The sequence below is a fragment of the Vombatus ursinus genome, unplaced genomic scaffold (assembly GCF_900497805.2).
Source record: "Vombatus ursinus unplaced genomic scaffold, bare-nosed wombat genome assembly UNPS02014798.1, whole genome shotgun sequence".
NCBI classification, from domain to species: domain Eukaryota; kingdom Metazoa; phylum Chordata; class Mammalia; order Diprotodontia; family Vombatidae; genus Vombatus; species Vombatus ursinus.
Genome location: NW_020954576.1, coordinates 38128648 through 38150450, shown reverse-complemented (window position 1 = coordinate 38150450; position 21803 = coordinate 38128648). Strand labels below are relative to the sequence as shown.

General features: G+C 40.1%; 1 protein-coding gene across 1 annotated transcript in view; it reads left to right on the top strand.

Moving 5' to 3' along the window:
- Positions 1–21803, top strand: part of SMYD2 (SET and MYND domain containing 2) — a 91223-nt gene that overhangs the window by 29298 nt on the left and 40122 nt on the right. The window lies entirely within an intron of this gene.

The window sequence follows — 21803 nt, the reverse complement described above, 5'->3', positions numbered from 1 at the left end:
CAGTAATAGTGCACTCCTCCTAGAAACATTTAATCAGTTATTTATTGAATGAATATGTTAGTTTAATTCATGGAAGTAGCAGTAATCAAGTGTTCCAGTACCTATAACCATAGCACCTGCATTACAAGGTTATTGTAAGAAACAAATGAGATATTTGTAAAGTGTTTTAGCACAGTGCCTGACATACAGTAGGCACTTAATAAATTCTTGTTCCCTCCCCTCACCCAATCCTTGTCTCATCCTTGGAGATGACTCCTACCTCAGGTACGTTCCCACTGTTTATCTTGTTTTATTTTCTTTCTCTCCCACCCCTGATGTATGCCCACCGGTTGCACCGCATGACCTTGTCTAGCTCTCCTGAGGATTGGGGAGATTGCTAAGCCTTGAAATCGTGACTCCATGATTCATATGGTCTCCCTCTGACTGACTGCACTGTAGAAATAAAGCAGAGGCTTGAGATAAGAGGCGCATTTTACCATGGGAAGAATACTGGATTTGTTACCTGGAGATTCAGGGTCAAACCCAGCTCTGCTACCTGCTGATACCTGTGTGACCTTGGGCAAGTCACTTCATTGGGCTCTAGCTTTATCATTTATCAGTAAATGATGCAGCATGGTACATTATAAAACATACTGATTTAAGGTAGGAGGACCAGGTTTTGAATCCTGACCCTGCTACCTGTATTCCCTGTGTGACCTTGAAAAAGTCACTTAAACCCCCTCTAGGCCCTCGTTCATCTTATGTAAAATGTTGGACTAGATGGCACGTAAGATCCCTTCCATCTCTAAATCTTATATGTTAGGACATTCATAAAACAATCTGTTTTGTTTTTCTACTGGACTCTAAATACCAAAATGTGGGCAGTACTTCCTTCTTGTTGTTGAGTCATTTTTCAAGCATGTCTGACTCTGCGTTACCCCATTTAGGGTTTTCTTAGCAGAGATACTGGAGGAGTGGTTTGCCATTTTTTGGTCCACTTCATTTTATAGATGAGGAAACTGAGGTAAACAAGGTGAAGTGACTTGCCCAGGGTCACACAGCTGGTATATGTTTGAAACTAGATTTGAACTCAGGAAGATGAGTCTTCTGGACTCCAGGCCCAGCACTATCCCCTGTGCCACCTAGCTGCCCAGGACTTCATCATCGCACTGGCTATAACCTCCCATTGCCTATTGGCTATTCAGGAATTAGAAAATAAAAGGTGATATTTATATGCTATCACTTTCCAAACCAACTCTTTGTCTTAGAACAAAGGGAAACAGTTCAACAAAGTGAACTGACCCAGCATCTGAGAGTTGACAGCATAAGCAAACAATTCCTTTTTATATTCTATCCCCTCTCCACCAAGAGGAGGGAAGAGTGTTTCAACATTTGTTCTCTAGAACCAAGATTAGATTTTGTGAATAATGTGAATCCTGATCTATTTTAGTGGTATTTTTGTTAACCTTTTTCTAGGCCTTGTATGCAGTGTGTCCCCAAAGTCTTAGTGAAGTTTTAAGCTAACAACGCTTTCAGGTATGAATTTAAGCTATTAAAACCTAAAACTTCCCTAAGATTTTAAGGACACCCAATACAAGGTGCCTAGAAATCATTTCATGCCAGTCTTCTCAGATTTCTCAAATCTGCCATTCAGTTAAACTAAAATGTGTTAAATCATGTAAAAGTTAAAAAATAAAAAAGAATGGAGGAAATATTGCAGTTTTATATTGAACATTATCCTAAAAAAGGTATCCTGATAAATCTGTTTGAAAGAAATGAGGCGCAGCTTCAGTGTTCATAGTGCATTTAGCATGATGTAGTAGAGATACCCCTGTACTGGGGAGTCTTCAGAACACTTTGTTGTAGTTCCAACTCTTACCACTGCTACCCCCAATAATAATAATTCACCTTTAGGTACTTTTGTAAGGCTTGCACAAAACTCTGAGGTAATTAGTACAGTATTATTTTCCTCATTTTTTTAGGTTAGGAAACTGAAACTCAAAGAGGTTGTGACTTGCTTATGGTTACACAGCTTAACAAACAGAAATGTGGGGCCTGGGTTCTAGACTCTAAAGTCCAGTGTAGAGAATATTGCCCTAAATCCCTTGTGAGATGTGTGACCTTGAGTAACTTGCTTCTCTAGACCTCAGTTTCCTTTCCTGTCAAATGAGGAAATTTGATTAGATTACTGCTAGTATTTCTTCTGGCCCTGTGATTTTTATGAGGATGTTTGAGAATTTCTACTTGACTTATAGTATGGTGAAATATTCATTACGCTCAATTTTGAGGGTGATATTTTCTGATGTAGGCCCCAGATGCTAGGGATATTATACTGTTTCAGTACTGTAAGTTATTATGTGCTCTCTGTAGGGCTTGGTTTAAGGGAAATCTTGGTTGAGATCAGTGTAGACTACAGTGAAGACTGTCCATCCATCCCACTGAGAGAAAAGCTTGTAAAAGTGTTGGTGTCCCAGTAGAAAAAGCATCATCCTTTTCAAGCAGTGTCCTCTATGATCTGGATAGACTTCTTCATGGATGGATTCTTTGTAGTGGTCCCTCAATGCCACTCATTAACTGCTGGTTTCTGGTGCCAGGAGAAGGCACTGGAGGCAGATGAGACATTGTCTTCGGTAGGTATGGGCAAGGGCACCCCTGTGTTTTATAGTAGAGTCCTACAGGGAGTCCATAAGAAATGAGAATCTTTCTTCATTATGAAACCAAGTATCTTGGAAATTCTGAGACGCTGCCCAGATTGCTGACAAATGCCCTAACATGAGAGCACAGCTAGGTGGTGTGGTGGATAGAGCACCATACCTGAAGTAAGGAAGACCTGAGTTCAGATGTGGCCTCAGACACTTACTAGTTGTGTGATCCTGTGCAAGTCACTTAACCCTGTTTGCCTCAGTTTCCTCATCTGTAAAATGAGCTAGAGAAATGGCAAACCACTCCAGTATCTTTGCCAAGAAAATTCTAAATGGGGTCACGAGTTGAACACAACTGAAGAACAACAACCTAACATGACATTTGGAATGCTGTAGCTGGTAATTGGTGGGAGGATATGTTTTTCTGTCTTCTTTAATATTCACTGAGCAATCAAGTGTCCTTTCCCAAAACTACCCCCAGCAGTTTTCAAACAAGTAAAATGGAATAATTACAAAATACATGAAATCGAGGAGTGAGAAGAATCCCTTGATAGGGCACCAGGAAGACCAATAGAACCACACTGGTTGAAGTCTCTTCTAGAACAGTAGAGGGAGAAACAACTCACTGTAGTCCTTTTGCTTCCTCACAGAGGTCCTGGAATCATAGGATAATAATCATTCTACCAGCCCCACTCATAGCCTGCAATGTTTCAGATTTCTAATCTCATTTTGCACAAATTGGCTATGCCTCTTCTGTTTCTTAGTTTACGTAACTCAGTATGATCCTGCCAGAGGAAGAATTTTAATGAATAGTGCTTTAAGAATAAAGGGAATGAAAACTAAAAAAAAAAAAGAAAAAAGAAAGAGGAGGGAGGGGAGAATTGCTGGTAGGTTGGCGCATCCTCAGTATTTTAATGAAGTACATTTATTTTTACAAACAGGCCTGGAGAAATTCATATATTATTCATTCAGTTAGACCACTTCTTGGCAGAGATTGCCTCCAATTTACCATACCCTTATCAAGAGGATATTTTAGGAAGTTCATCTGCAGGATAATCAGTGGGAACTAGAGCATCCCAGAATGTGTTTCTTAACTGGATGGCAAAGGAGAGGAAATCAGTTTTTCACAATGAAATGGAGGTGATTGAGTTGTAAGTAGGATTTCGGAAGTGGCCTCAACCAAGAGGACTGAAGACACACAGCATAAGCAAAGGCAGAAAGCCACGGACAGGGTTCTAGAGGTTGATAATTATCATGGTGGCTGATGTTCATAAATAAGTTCATAAGTGAGAGGGAGTACAATACAGCTGAGACAATAATGAGTTTGGAGTTAGAGGACTCTACTATTTACTAGCTTGTGACTTTGAGCAAGCCCTCTAACATTTCTGGGCTTCAGTTTCCTCATCTTTAAAGAAAGGGATTGAACTAGATGGCCTCTGAGATCCCTTCCGGTTCTAAATCTGTACCCTGAGCTTTTACAAGCTTTTCTCTCAGTGGGATGGATGGACAGTCTTCACTGTAGTCTACACTGATCTCAACCAAGATTTCCCTTAAACCAGGCCCTACAGAGAGCACATAATAACTTACAGTACTGAAACAGTATAATATCCCTAGCATCTGGGGCCTACATCAGAAAATATCACCCTCAAAATTGAGCATAATGAATATTTCACCATACTATAATTAAGTCAAGTAGAAATTCTCAAACATCCTCATAAAAAGGCATTTTCATGAATGTCACAAGTATTATTTTCCTCATTTTACAAATGGGGAAACTGAGGCAAACAGGTTAAGTGACTTGCCCGGGGTCACACAGGTAGTAAGTGTCAAAAGCAGAATTTGAATCTAGGTCTTCCAGACTCCCAGTTCTACCATGCTATGCACTAGGCTACCTAGCTGCCAGTTGACTTGGTTAGGCAATTAAAAACTCATGAGGAAATTTGAAGATGTCAGAATTTTTAGTTGGTTGTGTAGTTGGTAAGAGCATGGTGTTAATGAGGAAGATGATTAATGCTACCCACCCACTATAAGTGGACCATACACTTAGACACAGCTGTTGGCTCACTGAATAGAGCTCTGGGCCTGGAGTCAGCAAAAACTGAGTTCAAATCTGGCCTCAAACAACTACTAGCTCTGTGACCTCAGGCAGGTCATTTAGCCTCTGTTTGCTTCAATTTACTCAACTGTAAAACAGGTATAATAATAACACCTACCTCCCAGGGTTGTGAGGATCAGATGAGATGATGTTTGCAGAAAGCATTTAGCACAGTTCCTGACACATAGTGGGTGCTGCATAAATGCTTATTCCCTTCCCCTTATCCAGTGTAAGTCATAGGTCTAGTTACTAGTTAGGATCATAGTATTTCCTGGTAATGAGAGGTCAATCCAACATTTATTAAGCACTTACTATGTGCTACTGTGCTAAGCACTGAGCATACAAAGGCAAAAGATAATGCCTGTTCCAAAGGAGCTCACAGTCTAATGGGAACAGTGAGCAGCACAGGAATCCTAAATGAGCCTTCCTCCAGAATGTGTCACCATGAGAGAGACGGGGTCACCATTTTATTGGATAAACATCTGGTTTATTGATAGTGGGTGAGTAGCATCAGCTATTTGTCCATGTGTTAAGACAGTGAGGAAACAATGTAATGGAAAGGGAGCTAGCCTGAAGTCTTGGGGTGCCTGGTTTTGAAAACCGCATGATGTGCTTCCTCACTGTGTGACCACAGACAAATCATTTAACCACTTGGAGCCTCAGTCTCATTGTCTATAAATGGGAGCAATAATGCCTGCTAATATCTACCCCACTGGCTTGTTAATACCAGAGGATAAAATGAAATAATTCATATGAAACCTGGCAGAGCAAGAGAGGAAGAACCAAATCCCAGCCCACCCCATCACTACTGCACAGAAAATGATCTTTACAAACACTCCAGGGCTATAGAATTGTCAGCCCTTATTATAATTAAGGCATCATATACATCAGTTGTTCAGGCTTTACACATCTGAAAAAAATCCAGCTCTGAAGTAGAGATGGAAATTAATATCAGCCAGCCTGAGATAGCCAGCTCCACATCCTTGGCTAGAGTTGATGACTGGTGAGTCATCAGCTTTCATTGCCTGTAGCCACCACAGCTAAAACTAGCTACTTCCTAATGCTAAGAAACAAGACTAGCAGAAGCAGCTTTGCACATTGAGCAGCTAAGCCCAAGTTGTTTGTTAGCCACAGTCCTGTCCAGAAACAGTCTGTTAACCATCTCTCATTTCTGTGCCTGGAATGGTCTCTTTTCTCACCTCCTCTTCTAAGACATTCTGGCTTCCTTTAAGACTCAGCTCAAATGCCGCCTTCTGCAGGAGGCCTGTCCTGGTACTCCTAGCTACTGGAGCCTTCCTTTCTAAAGTTATCTTCGATCTGCTTTGCATGTATCTTATTTTACAGTTTATATGCACGTTGTCTTATCCATTAGATTTTTAACCTCTTGAGTACAGGGACTTTTTGCCTTCCTTGTATCCCTAGTGCCTAGCATATAGTAAGCACTTAATAATTGTTTGGTGGGATTAAGGTAAAGGTCTGACACTAATGATCTGATTAAGTCAGCAAATATTTATTAAGCCTTGCTATGTACCAGGCTGCTCAAAGAAAGGCAAAAGATGCCCCCTGCTCTCAAGGAGCTCATAATCTAATGGGAGAGACAGCATGCAAACATCTATATACAAATAAGATATATCCAAGATAAAATTGAGATCATCTTAAGGGAAGAAACTAGCATTAAGGGGAATTGGGAGAGGCTTCTTGTAGAAGGTGGGACTTGAAGGAAACTGGGATGCCAGCAGCCCGAAATGAAGAGAGAGAAAATTCCAGGGATTGGGAACAACCAGTAAAAATTCATGGGATCAGGAGATGGAGTGTCTTGCTCAAGAAAAAGCAAGGCCAATGTCACTGGATTGCAGATTGACAGGCATAGTTTCCAAATCTGAAATCCTGTGATTCTTATTAGCTATTCTACATATCTCTTTCCATCCCTCTTTCTGTTTCAGTCACCTCACCTGGCTAGCCATGGAAAGCTGTTGACTGGATCTAACATCCTTGTGCACGACCACAGACCCTTAGGAATTCCACCTACACTGTGTCTGAGATTCCTTCCTCAACTTGTCTTTTGTGACAACTTGTATATCTCAGGCACTGTCACAGGGGAAATCATAGACTATCTGAGTTTGGAGGCGCCACAGAGGCAATGTAGGTCAACCCACAGCTGAATAAGAATCCCTTCTACAGTCTACTTGAAAAGTGGTCAACTTGCCTTCATTTAAAGACCTTCACTGTGAAGGAATAAATTACTTTCTGATCTGTTCCTTGATTGTTTTTTTGGGGGAAGGGGGAAGGACAGAGAACAAACATGAATGCAGGAATATGGAGAACATTGGAGAGAGGGTCGGCCAAGATAGAAACAGAAGCAATATTGTTACAGAAGTAGACTACACCCAACCTGGGCAGAAGGATGAATTAGATGATGAATATGGGAAGCAGTTCACAGATCTGGCAAGGAAGCTCAGTATTGTAGTGATAGGTGACTCCAGCTCTCTGGACATATGGCACTCTCTGTTTCTATGCCAAAAGCAGACCTGATAAATCTGTGACTTTCCTTGATGATAATTTCAACTTTCAAAACATAGAATAATCAACAACAAAGACAATAGCTATCCTGCACCTGATTATAACCAGTGATGAAGAACTGATTACTGCAGTAGAAGTGACAAGAGCTTTAGGAGCCAGTAATTAGAGAGGCATCATGGCGTAGTGGAGGTGACCTCTGGCTGGCGTTGAGTCAGGAAGACGCTTACCCTCTGAAGACTGCTGGCAAATCTCCAAGATTGTAAGTGATAGAGAAGGTGCTAATATGCTCCTCTCTAGGAGCTCCATATCTCAGGGAAATCATGGATCCGGTCAAAACTGCAACAACCCCCTTCAATCATCAAGTGACAGATAGAAAAGGAGAAGAAAAGAAGGCATAGCCTGGCTGCCTAGATTTTTCTAGTGTAGAGTTCAAACAGAAAAGATGGGTGGGTAGTATTCTTATGACTTCATGTGGTGCAGGGGATGTCTAATAGGGATGGAAGTTCTCAGGAAAGAAATTGTGAGCAAACAAATTATTCCAATGAGAAGGGAAAAGGAGGCTGACCAAAAAAACCCCAAAAAAACCAAAACCAACCCCAAACCAGGTGCATTGGAATTCAATGACAAATTCAGATTTTAAAAATGTATGTGTAGAAGATAGAAGCAAAGGTTGGCAACTGAGGATTGAAACAAGAGTAGTAGATTGGTATGATTCATAAAAAGAACAGAAAAATAGAATGAGCTGAGACTACCAAGGAATGCTATGGTGAATAAAAGGAGTTTGGGGTTTCTTATGGTATGTTGGTGGAAAGAGGATGATCAAAGGAGGGTCATTAGGGTGGATGGGATAATTACCACATGATAGAGAAAACCATGAATTTCTTAGATTGCTTTTTTTTCCCTTTTCCAACAAAAAATGATGTTAGGAAGAAAAAAGTGTAGAATCTCAAGAAAAATAATGGAGGGGAAATAAACGTAAGAATGAAGGGAGAGTAGCACTTCCAGACTTCGTAATATAATGTAAAGTGGTGATCATCACCATTTGCTACTAGTTAAAAAATGGAAAAGTAGATCAGTGGAGCAGACTAGATGAGAAAGAATCAGAAACAATTGAACACAATAACTCAGTGTTTGATAAATTCAAGAACAAAGAAGGAGAATGATCTTTGAACTAGGAGGATAGAACACAGTGATTATTAGGGAATAGAAACCCAGGAGTGAGGAGATGGTTGGGCAGCATTTAGGTGTCTTCAGTGAGATCAGGTCAGCGGTTGAATTCTGTCTTAGAGTAGTGGCGGAACTGGCAAATGGAATGGCTGAGCACCTGTTGGAATTTTTTTTTTTTTAAATCATAGAGAATGGTTGAAGAGATCTTAGAAAGGTTAAGTGCAAGTGTCCCTATTTTCAAAACAGGAAAATAAAATGTGGCAACCAAAAAACTGAGTACTATCTTGGACTGCATTGTATAACGTTCAGGACAAGTGTAGAGATCAGGTCACAATACTCTACTTGGGTCAGGCCATACCTAGAGGATAGGGTTCATTTCAGGGCCTTTAGTGATGCTGACTAGCTGTGTAACCCAGGGAAGTGTGACCCATTTAGTGTCTCTCAGCATCTACTTCACAGTGTTGTTAGGAGGATCAGGTGCAGCGCTATATGTGAAGCACTTTAAAGAACTATATAAGTGCTAACTATTATTGTTTACTTTGTATATATGCTTATATTCACTTTTCTGTTTATGTGTTCATTCCCTCAGTATAATCTAAGCTATTTGTTGGTGGGGGCTATTTCTTTTGTCTTTATAATTCCAGTACCTAGCACTGTGTCTTGCATATAGTTGGCACTTAATATATCCTTGTTGAATTAAATTGAATGTATGTCAAGTCAAGAAGCATTAAGAGCCTACTATATGTCCAGAACTGTGGTAAACACTGGGGATCCCTAAAAAAAAGGGCAAAAACAGACCCTGCTCTCAAGGAGCTTACAATCTAATGGAGAAAACAACATGCAAACAACTATGTACAAGCAAGAAATAGGATAAATTGAAGAATAATCTTGGAGAAAGGCACTGGAATTAAAGGGGATTGGGAAAGGCTTCTTACAGAAGATGGAATTTTTACTGAGACTTGAAGGAAGCTAGAAGGTAGAGAAAGGACAGATTTCTAGATATGGAGGTCAACCATTGAAAATGGAGTATGGGAGGGAGAGTCAAGGCTGGAGACTATTAAGAAGCAGATTGGTGAACTTCCATCCACAAACTCCTCCAAATAGATCTAGAAAATGTATCAGACTGAATTGTGATGGAGAATTCCAGAAAAAGTTACAGTGAATCCTTTGTCTAGCCCAGCTTGGAATTAGGAGACAGACAGAAAGGTCTGCAGACACTGGAGACTTAGTCTGGCCAGGAGCAGGCTTCACTCTCAGCACTCTAGTGTCCGGGGAAAGGCTTGCACCAGGGCAAGAGAAGGTCCCAAACTCTTATCAGGACATCATCAGACCCAAACTGTGGTACTGCAAGGTGGACAGGTGCAAGTTGTCCGCTTTGTCACCCATTACCCAGTTCTGAGTCACAAATCCAGAGCAGACTGAGAAGGCACTGTGGGCATTGAACTGAAGAAGGAGGTAGTTCAGAAGCCAGCAGCATCAGTGGCATGGCTCAGATGCCAGACCTGTAGCAGGGTCTTACTTCCAGCATTTATACTAGACTACAGAGGAATAACCAAAGCAGGAATCCCAGACTAAAGGGGAGCTTCCAATTCTACCACTCTGGACTACAGAGCTTTCCAGCTGACTAGTATAGGCAGAGTCCAGCAAAAATCTGCTATTGCTCAGCCCCAAACCCAGGTCAACAAGCTGCTCAAACCAGGGAAGCAGCAATCTGACTTGTTTGGTCTAGACCGGACCACTTGGGCAACACTGAAAACTTGCAGATCCCCAGTCTGTACTTAAGATCCTCAAATAACAACCCTTAATTTCCTCCCCCCCACCAAAAAAAGCAGCAACAGGGTCCGACCTTCCCTCTAGAGGAGGAAGATGTTGCTAGAAGAATGGGCAAACACAAAAAAAGCCCTACCAAAATGAGCTGTTATGGTGGCAGGGACACTCAAGGCACAAACACAGAAAAAGAGAATGACTCCAAGATATCTATGAACAATCTCTCAGAGAAAAACACAGCCAGAACACAAACACACATAGAAGTTCTGGAAAATATGAAGCAAGGTTTAAAATTTTTAAAATATTTTTGTAAGTGGAATTAAAATGTCTGAGGAAAAAATGGAAAAGAAATGAGAGCCATAGAAGAAAGAATTGGAAAGATAATAGCTTGGCATAAGATGTACAAAACTTTGCCAAAACAACAGATTCTCAGAATATTAGAATGGACTAAGTAGAAGGCAAGAAGACTCCTTGAGGCAACAAGAAATATTAAAACAAAGTCAAAAGACTGAAAGAAAAAAAATAGAAGAAAATGTAAGGCATCTCATAACAGAAACAACTGACCTGGAAAATAGAGTGAGGAGAAAAAATTTAAGAATCATTGGACTATCTGGACGACATGAGCGATAAAAGAGCCTTGACTTCATATTTCAAGAAATTTTAAAAGAAAACTACCCAGATCTCTTAGAACCAGAAAGAATCTACTGGTCACCTCCTGAAAAAAACCTCAAAATTAAAACTCCCAGGAACATGAAAGCTCAGGTCCAGGATTTCTAGGTTAAAGAAAAAATACTGCAAGCAGCCAGCAAGAAAGAATTCAAGTACCAAGGAGCCACAGTTAGGATTGCCCGTGATTTAACAGCCACCACTATAAAGAAGTGGAGAGCCTGTAATATGATACTGCAGAAGGCAAAGGATATGGACTTTCAACTAAGGATAACTGGCTCAGAAAAACGAACTATAATGGTTCAGGAGAAAAAAATGGATCTTTAATGAACTAGTGGATTTCCAAGCATTCCTCCTGAAAAGATCAGAACTATGGAGAAACTTTGAAGTTTAAAGAAGTGAAAAGAAACCAAAAGGTAACCATTAATGAACAATGATAAAAGACTAAACAAGGATACATTGCTTATATTACAATATGGGGAGTTGATACATAAGTCCCCTTTGAACACTATCATCATCAAGTTTCTTAGGAGTCCAATCAGACAAGGCCTGGGAGTGGTTTTGTTATGTCTAGAAGATCTTTAAAAAAAAAAAAAAAAAAGATAGGGCGGAGCCAAGATGGTGGAGTAAAAGCAATAACTTGCTTGAGATCTCCCCCAAACCCTTCCAAATACCTGTTAAAAAATGGCTCTAAACAGATTCTAAAGCAGCAGAACTCACAAAAAGACAGTGAAACAAATTTCCAGCCAAAGACAGCCTAGATGGTTGATCAGAAAGGTATATTGCACCAGGCGGGGAGAGGAACGCAGTTCGGCCTGGGCGTGCAGGCTGCAGCAAACCTGGAGCAGGCCTTAGAGGACTGAATCGCAGGTGGCTGTGGTGGTTTCCAGACTTCTCAACCCATGAACGCCAAAGACAACTTAGAAGGTCAGTGGGAAAAGTCTGTGACTGCGGTGGTGAGAGAGGAGCGAAGTGTCCCAGCCCCATTCCTTGGGGTGGCGGCTGCTTCCTGAGCTTCCAGTCCACAGACTGAGGGGGAATTGAGTGGCTGATCAGAGGGGGATTGCAGGGATCTCTCTGCTGGTGCAGGATTCTCTTGCTTTGCCCATGCTTAGATCTGGGTCACAGTTCTGGGTGGCAGTCCTGGGGCGAGGAGCACTGGCGTGGTGGAGCTTGTAGTGGCTGTGGAGAGGAAACCCTCCTCACAGTGCCAAGACAGAAAACAGTGCTTGTGGTCACTCATAGACCAGAGCACAGGCCAGGAAAGGAGTAAACACCTCGCCCTTGATCATAGCACCTTGGAAGAACTGAAAATTTACAGGTCCCTAGAAGTATCTCTGAAAACAGCTACACAAAACCCCTGAAGCTTGGGACAGTACATTCTCCACACTGGAAACAGACTCCTACCTTAACAAAGAGTCTGTAACTCAAGTAATTGGCTGAGATCATGAGCAAGCAGCGCAAAAAGAGTCAGACTATATTATCTTACTTTGCTGACAAAGAAGATCAAAACATACAACCAGAAGAAGGCAAGGAAGCCAAAGCTCCTACATCCAAAGTTTCCAAGAAAAATATGAATTGGTCCCAAGTCATGGAAGAGCTCAAAAAGGATTTTGAGAAGCAAGTAAGAGAGGTAGAGGAAAAACTGAGAGCGATGCTAAAGGAGACCCCCAAAAAATACTGAAGAAAATAACACCTTAAAAAATAACCTAACCCAAATGGCAAAAGAGGTCCAAAAAGCCAGTGAGGAGAAGAATGCCCTGAAAAGCAAAATTGGCAAAATGGAAAAGGAAGTCCAAAAGCTTACTGAAGAAAATACCTCCTTGGGGCAGCTAGGTGGTGCAGTGGATAGAGCACTGGCCCTGAAGTCAGGAGGACCTGAGTTCAAATATGGCCTCAGACCAAAACACTTGACACGTACTAGCTGTGTGACGTTGGGCAAGTCACTTTACCCCGATTGCCTCACCAAAAAAAAGAAAGAAAGAAAGAAAGAAAGAAAGAAAATACCTCCTTAAAAATTAGAATGGAGAAATTGGAAACTAGGGACAATTGAGAAATCAAGGCACTGTAACACTAATCCAAAGGAATGAAAAAATAGAAGAGAATGTGAAATATCTCATTGGAAAAACAACTGACCTGGAAAATAGATCCAGGAGAAAGAACTTAAAAATTATTGGACTATCTGAAAGCCGTGATGAAAAAAAGAGCCTGGACATGATCTTTCAAGAAATTATCAAGGAAAATTGCCCTGATATTTTAGAACTAGAGTGCAAAATAGAAATTGAAAGAATCCACTGATCATCTCCTGAAAGAGATCCCCAAAGGAAAACTCCTAGGAATGTTGTAGCTAAATTCCAGAATTCCCAGGTCAAGGAGAAGATATTGCAAGCAGCCAGAAGAAAACAATTCAAGCACTGTGGAAACACAATCAGGATAACACAAGATTTAGCAGCTTCTACATTAAGGGTCCAGAGGGCAAAGGAGTTAGGACTACAACCTAGAATCACCTACCCAGCCAAACTGAGTATAATCCTTCAGGGTAAAAAATGGTCATTCAATGAAATAGGGGACTTTCAAGCATTCCAGTGGAAAAGACCGGAGCTGAATAGAAAATTTGACCTTCAAATACAAGACTCAGGTGAAACATGGAAGAGGTAAATGGCAAAGAGAAATCATAAGAGACTTATTAAGGTTGAACTGTTTACATTCCTGCAGGGAAAGATGATATTTGTAACTCATGAATCCTTTGTCAGTATTAGCATAGTGGGAGGGAAAAAAATTATATATATGTATAGATAGATAGAGGGCACAGGGTGAGTTGAAGATGAAGGGGTGATATCTGGAAAATAAAATTAAGGAGTGAGAGGATTATACTGGGAGAAGGAGAAAGGGAGAAGTAGAATGAGGTAAAATATCTCACATGAAACAGACAAGAGAAGGCTTTTACAGTGGAGGGGAAATGGGGGAAGGTGAGAGGGAATGAGTGAATCTTATTCTCATAGAATTTGGCTTAAGGAGGTAATAACATACACAATGGGGTATGGAAATCTATCTTACCCTACAGGAAAATAAGGGGGGAAGGAGACAAGAGAGCAGAGAGTTGATAGAGGGGAGGGCAGATTGGGGGAGGGGCTAATAAAAAGCAAACACTTCTGAGGAGGGACAGGGTCAAAAGAGAGAATAGAATAAATGGGGGGTAGGATAGGATGAAGGGAAATATACTTAGTTTTTCACAATAAGACTGCTATGGAAGTGTTTTGCATGACTACACATCTATAACCTGTACTGAGATGCTTGCCTTTTCAATGAGGGTGGGTGGGGAGGGAGGAAGGGAGAAAATTTGTAATCCAAAGTTTTAAAAAAAATGTTAAAAATTAAAAAAAAAAGGATAGAAAGAGAAAAGAGGAATACCCTAGGGGAAGGGAAAGGGATATTTGGGAAAATTATCTCACATAATTAGGGTGCACAAGCAGACATCTGTACAGACAAGGAGGAGGCAGTTGGGTGGAGTAGCTGATGCTTGAACCTCACTCTCATCTGAATTGGTTAAAAGAAGAAAGACTTCCCCCCCATACACAGTTGGGTACAGAAATTTACATTTTACTCAACAAGGAAATAAGAAGGAAAGGGAAAATGGCATAAGGAAAATTAGAAAGAAGGTAGATTAAGGGAAAGATTAGTCCTAAGAAAAGAAAACAAAAAACTCTTAATATACAAAAATATTTATAGCACTTTCTGAGGTGGCAAAGAATGGGGATCTGAGAGGAGTGACCACAAATTAGGGAATGATTGAGCAAGTTTTGGTATGTCATTATGATGGAATACTATTATGCTGAACTTTTATCAGTGTAATAACCAACCAGGATTCTAGAGGATTAATGATGAAACACACTTCCTGATGTGTAGATTGAAATAAATATTTTTTTTGGACATGGCCATTGTGGAGATTTGTTCTGCTTGACTATACATATTTGTAATAGGTGGGGTTTTTCTTGTGTTTTTGAGGACTATGGGAGCAAGGTGGTAGTGATAGCGCGAATGAAGATCTTGGCTGATTAAAACGTAAAATATTAATTATGAGGGGAGAAAAAAACCAAATGGTCATAATCAAAAGATGGCATGTCTTGTGAGAAGAACATCGAGGAGATGAGTATCCCTGTATATAGAGTACATGGAGGGCAGTAAGGCTTAAGAAGACTGGAGAGGGAACCAGGTTATGAAGGGCTTTTAACACCAAACAGAGGACTTTATATTAGATCCTAATGGTGATAGGGAGCCACTGAAGTTTACTGAGTAGGAGGTGACATGGTTAGAACTTCACTTTAGGAGGAGGAGCAGAGGATGGACAGGAGTGGGAAAGACTTGATTCAGAAATACCAGCCAGCAGGCTTTTGAAGTATCTAGGCATGGGGTGATGAGGGTCTGTACCAGGATGCTGGCAGTGTCTGAGGAGAGAAGGGAGCATATACAGAAGATATTGCAAAGTTAGACGCGATAGCACTTGGCAACAAATTGGATGTGGCAGGTAAGAAAGAATGAGGGTATGAGCCAGGTATCTGGTAGCATGGTAGTATCCTCTACAGTAACAGGAAAGTTAGAAGGGGAAGATTTAGGGGAAAAGATCCCCCGAAAGTCTGGTTTTGGACACTTTGATTTTCAGGTATGTATGAGACATCCATTTTCAGATGTCCAATAGGCAGTTGGAGATGGAAGACTGGAAGTCAAGAGAGAGATTAGTGCTTAATAAATAGAGTCAGCATAGAAATGAAATTTTAATCCATGTGAGCTGGTGAGATCACCAGGTGAAATAGTATAGAAGGAAAATATAAGGGGGCTCAGGATAGTCTTGGAGGGGGACCCCCTGGGTTAGTGGGTGTGACTGGGTCCAGTAAAGGAGACTGAGAACAGGAAGAGAACATGTTACCTATAGGGGAGAATATCAAGGACAAAAGAGTGATTGACAGAGGGTTCAAAAAGGATGAGGATTGAGAAAAGGCTATTTGATTTGTCAATTAAGAAATCATTGGTGACATTGGAGAGAGCCATCTGATTTGAAATCATTCAGATTGGATTGGAAGCCAGACTACATGGAGTTAGGAAGACAGAAAAAAGAAAGTGGAGATTCCTATTGCAGATGACCTTCTCAAGAAACTTAGCCACTAAAGAGAGGAGAGATATAACGATGACAGGTAGCAAGGATGGTGAGGGTTTTTTGAGGGTGAGGAGACCTGGCTTGTTTATAAACAGCAGGGAAGCGACCAGTATATAGGGAGAAATTGAAGATTGGTAAGAGAATGAAGATAATGCAATCTGCTGGAAAAGACAGGAAGGAAGGAGATTACTTGTGCATGTAGAGGAATTTGTCTGGGCACAGAGAAGGGCCACCTCAAGAGCAAATGAGGAGATAGTGGCAGAAGCTGAGTGCTGTGAAGTGAGGAGGGAGAAGAGGGAGCCCTCGGTGAATAGCCTCAATTTTTTCAGTAAGATAAAGCAAGGTTCTTACCTGAGAGACTGGTGAGTGGAACCATGGAAAGTTTGAAGAGGCATGAAAAGATTTGGAAAAGCTCCTATGGTAACTGAGATTCCGGGGCTATGAAAGAATTGCCTTGTCTCATAGAGATCCCACTTGAAATTATGTAACATAAATTTGCAGTGAACCCAGTCAGCACATTTTAGTGATTTTTTTTTCCAGCTTTGTTCAGCAGCATGTGACTGGGCGGGGGGGGAAGACAGTGAATATTGGGATATGCTAAGGGGGCAAGACACTTTAGAGAAGATATTGTAGAACTGAACTGGTTCACAAAGGGGTTAAGATGTCAGAGGTTAAAGAGTGTAACTAGTGCAGGAGTGAAAAAAACTGGAAAGAACTGAGGAGTGGAGGCATTACAGGTCACAGTGGGAACAAAGATCAAGATTAGGAATTGCAAAGCAGAGGGAGAGGTGTAATGACCACAGAGTACAATCAGATAAAGGAATTTCGGAGTTCGTGATCATGGAAGTGGAACACTTGTGAGTGATGGGCAGATCAAGAGTAAGACCATCTCTGTGTGTACCTTAATTGACATGGAACAGTAATTCATGGCAAATGAGTAAGTTGAAGAACTGGGAGGGAAGAGTTTTCAAGAAGGCTATAAATAATTATGTTGAAGTCCCCAAGAATGAAGGCAGAATTTGGGAAGGAGAGAAAGATTATGAGACAGACACCGAATTTGTTGAGGAAAAAAGAGTGTGTTGCAAGTCAGTGGATAATAGCTACCAGAATCTTGATGGAATGAGAAATAAAGATTGAACAAATACCAAAGAAAGAGAGATTATATGGTAGAGGGAAAGTCTGAAAATGGAAATCAAGAGCAAAAGTAACCCCTAACATGATCAGTGAGTCGCCTGAATAAGTTAAAGTGCAACCAGTCCTGGAAAGGATGGCCAGGGAAGCCACGTTATCAGGTAGAGCCTCTTAGCGAGTATAAGAAAATGGAAAGATCAAGAAAAGAAAAGGTTTAAAATGAGAGCAAGTATGCTATCTATGGAGCAGGCATTCTGATAAGATAGCAGAAAGGATGGATAGCTTTCTAGTGGATCGTTGTGGGATTTGGGTTGAAGAAGGTGGGGATAAGAGAAAGGGCAGTAGGGAACAGAGAACAGGATTTATAAAATGACAATAATGAGTTAAGTATCACTGACATGGTTAGGTTATGACAAGATGGGAGTCTGTTAATCATTGAGGAATGAGTATCAGTAGGTTATCATCCCTAGGTGTCTTAGCAGAACAAATCTGCTTTCTCTTCTGTGGAACAATCCTTGATGAACTTAAGGAAAGCTACATTTTCTTTTCTCTGAGCTAAGTATTCTTAGTTCTTTCAGCTTGTATGAGATCTCTCACTATCCTGGTCACTTTCCTCTAGACAAACTCCAGTTTGTCAACGACTTTCATAAAATGTGTTGCCCAGAACTTAACACAATATTACAGATGTATTCTGACCAAGGCAAACTGCAATGAAACTATTACCTCCCTCATTCTGAACACTGTATGCCTTTATTGAGGAAAGATGACATTGTAGAGGTGACCTGGTGCACCATGAGGTTAAGATGAGGAAGGATGAAGAGTATAACTAGAGTAGGGGTGATGGCTTTGGAAATCCTAAAGGTCCATTCACTCTTTTGGGACTGCCACATCATGTCTAGAACTTAAGAATCCTAGGTCTTTTCTACTGGAAGTAATCATCCCTGTAAATTAATTTAGAAATTCAAAACTTGCCATTTCTTAAGTGGTAATCTTGCCCACTAATGCCAAAATACTAAATACTGCATCCAAACTGGAGCCTCAATTATCAAGGGCATTTCTGATTATTTCTTACAATTACCAACACCTAGCTTAGCTTTCTAATAATAGATGTTCATCTGGTTGACTTGGAATTGGAGTTTCCCTCTCTTAAAGGAGTAATATATAATATAATATATATAATATATATACCATAATATACAGACATGAAGCTTCTGTATTCTATATATGTATCTATTTATCCATCTATTTATATGTGGGTGTTTTATGTAACAATAACCTCACAGGATTATTGTGAGCATCATATATGTTATACATATGTGTATATACTATACAATGTTTACAACATGTAATGTATTAGATATACAATGTATTATATAGAGATATTATATATGTATTACATATTATATAAATATTAAAGTCCTATATAATGATTATGATTATTATGAATCTTTCCGTTATGTTGCTGGTACTGATAGATGTCGTTAGTTGTCTTTGGTTCCTAACAACCAGATACAGAACTCCTTTTTTTAAAAAAAATTTTAAATTTTTTTTATTAATTTATTTTGATCTATCAATAATCACTTCCATATGCTTTTGAGTTTAAAATTTTTCTCCCCCTTCCTCCCCACCACCCTCCCCAAGACGGCACACAATCTGATATAGACTATACATTTACATTCCTATTAAACATATTTTCACATTAGTGATGTTGTAAGTAAAAATTAAAACCAATAGGAGGAACCATCAGAAAGAGGAAACAAAACTCAACAGAAGAGAAAAAAAATAGCAATTCAACTTCTATAGTTCTTTTTTTGGATATGGATAGCATTTTCCATCACGAGGCCTCTGGAGATGTCTTAGATCCTTGTGTTGCTGGGAAGGGTTAAGTTTATCAATGTTAGTCATCACACAACATGGCTGTTATTGTGTTACAGAACTCCTGGAGAATAAAGCAGCTTCATGTCTGTATCTTTGTGGTGGTCTTAGAGAGGGAAACTCCAAGTCAATTTGACAAACGCCTATTATGAGAAAAGCACTAGGCTATGTACTAGTACTTGGAACACACACACACACATACATACACACACAGACGTATACACACATACATATATATGTATACATACACACATGTACACACACAATAACCCTGAGGTAGCAGCTGTTATCTTCATTTTACAGATGGAGAAATTGAGGCTTAAAAGGTTAAGTGACTTGCTAAGGATCACATATCTAGTCACATATGTCAGAGGCAAGTTTTGTACTCGTGTTTTCCTGACTCTTATATCCAACAGTCTAATCCACACCACTTACAGTCATTAGGGAATAATCTGTCATTAGGGAAAACAAGTAGACTTCAAGCTATCCAGGGGCAGGGACTGTGGTTAATACTTCTTTTGTGGCTCCTTCCCTGCCTTCCACCCTTCTTCCTTTCCACCTCCCACACCCACAAGCCTGCCACATGCATTATGCAATAGGCATTAAATAAATATTTATAGATTATTTGGCTCCAGCCTCAGATACTCCCCTAATTTCCTCTCCTCTCCTTTACTTGGTCTCGCTCCCTCTTTCACTCTTTCCCTGGACCCCGAAGTTGCCAAAAGAGCCTATTTTTCCTCAGCTAACTAGAACCAACCACCTGTTCTCTACCTCTCTACTTTATCATAACACTCTCATTTCAGGCTTCAGCTAAAAACAGATCTTCATCTCCCTTGTGCATATCTTGTCATTTCTCTCTCCCTCTGCTCTTGGTTATATTTGTCACAGAGTTATTTAACTCTGCAGAGTGTCTTGGCACAAAACTTAAGCCAAGGACCTGTGCTGCATTCTGTATTAAATAATACTGAGTCCTTCCTATGTGAGGAGGTGTGGGGAGAGAAGGGTGGGGGTTGGAAACTATCTGTTAGGCTCATCCATCATTAAATTTCAGCATTGGGATCTTGGATCTGAATATCTGAGAGGGTCAGGAACAAAGTAGTGGGGGAAAGGGTCTTTTGAAGACCACTTGAATCTTTCAGATGAAGAGCACACAGTTGCAAACTGAATGAGATTGTAGTTCTGATTTTTAACTCTGATTGGCTGTTATTTTAAAATGTTAACTGTGTTAGAGCTCATCTTTTTTTATGTAATAGCGTCACAGAATCTTGGAGTTGAGAGAGATCTCAGAGACCATCTAATGTAACCTTCATTTGAAAAGGAACCTCTCTATAACATCCTGATAAGTGACCATCTAACCTCCATTTGAACATAACCAAATTTACCCATAGATAGCATGTGGATGGCTAAGCTGAACATATGGAATGCTAGGATAGTCTCTGCAGAGGAATATTTATTTTAAGACATGCCTCAGAATTAGGGTTTGCTTTCCAAAGAATCACCCTAACTTAATAACCAAATAGATTAGTTAAGCTCTGTGAGAATCATTTGCTATTCTTTTTTTAAGATAGCCACATGATTGACATAGGCAGTATGGTATAGTGGAAGGAGAGGTAGCCTTGGTCTCATATTGACCTAGGTTCAAATCTTATCTCAGACATATCTATCCTAGACTTTGTAATAGAGAAGGAGAGAAATTCTGGGTAGAGGCTGACATGCATTCAGGATTTGGAGGAAGCAGATTTCAAAGAGTTCAGAGAAAAGATACCTAGGAATCTATGGAGTAAAATGCTCCAGGGGAAGTTAATCCAGGAGGGATGGATGGGACATACTCAAGAGTGAAATTCTAAAGACATAAAGGAAAATAATTCCATTGTGGAAGAAAGGGGTTTGTCTAAAGAGGCAAGTGTGGATGCACAGGGAACTCATCAACCAACGTAGATAATTTTTAAAATGTACTGAAGATGGAAACAATGTCAGGTAACAGAAGTATAAGATTGTGGCATAGTCTTATAAACATAGTGTCAGAAAATCTAGAGTTCAGAATGAGCTGAGGCTGGTGAGGAAAGCACAGAACAACAAAAAGGGTGTGGGTTGTTTTTTTTTTTTTTTAGCACTATTAGAAGAAAGACATAGGTCAAAAAAGGGGATAAGATCTTTGCTTATGACAGAGAGAATGGAGTTTCTCATGTCCTGTTTGGTGTCTGTTTTCTTCACAAAGGAGAGTGACATTTATCCTGGAAATGACAGAACACAAAAATCACTAATAGGGAATTGATATGATAAGTAAAGAGAGATCAAGAGAGCACTTTGCTGCCCTTGATGAATTCAGGTCAGCTTGTCCAGATGAACTATATCCTAGGAGATGTAAATGCTGAGCAGTTGTTTTATTGAAGAGTCATGGAAAAATGAGAAGTATACAACAGGTTTGGAAAAGAGCAAATATTGTTCCAATTTAAAAAAAAAAAAAGAAAAAACTCCGGGCCAGTCAGATTGACTCTGATTCCTAGGGAAATTTCTAGAATAAAGCATTAAAGAGCTTGTTGGTGAACATCTAGGAAGGGAAACATTGATTATAAAGAGCCAGCCTGACTTCATCAAGGGTTTGTTCAAGATTGTGCCAGACTAACCTCATTTCATTTGTTGACAGGATTATTAAAGTAGTAGATGAAGGGAATGCTATGGATGTCTAGATTTTAGGAAATCTTTTGATAAAATTATCTCATTCTTTTTTTGTGGAGAAGATGGAAAGACAGAATTAGACAATAATACAAACTGATGGATTCAAAATTGGTTGAATGGTCATACTCAA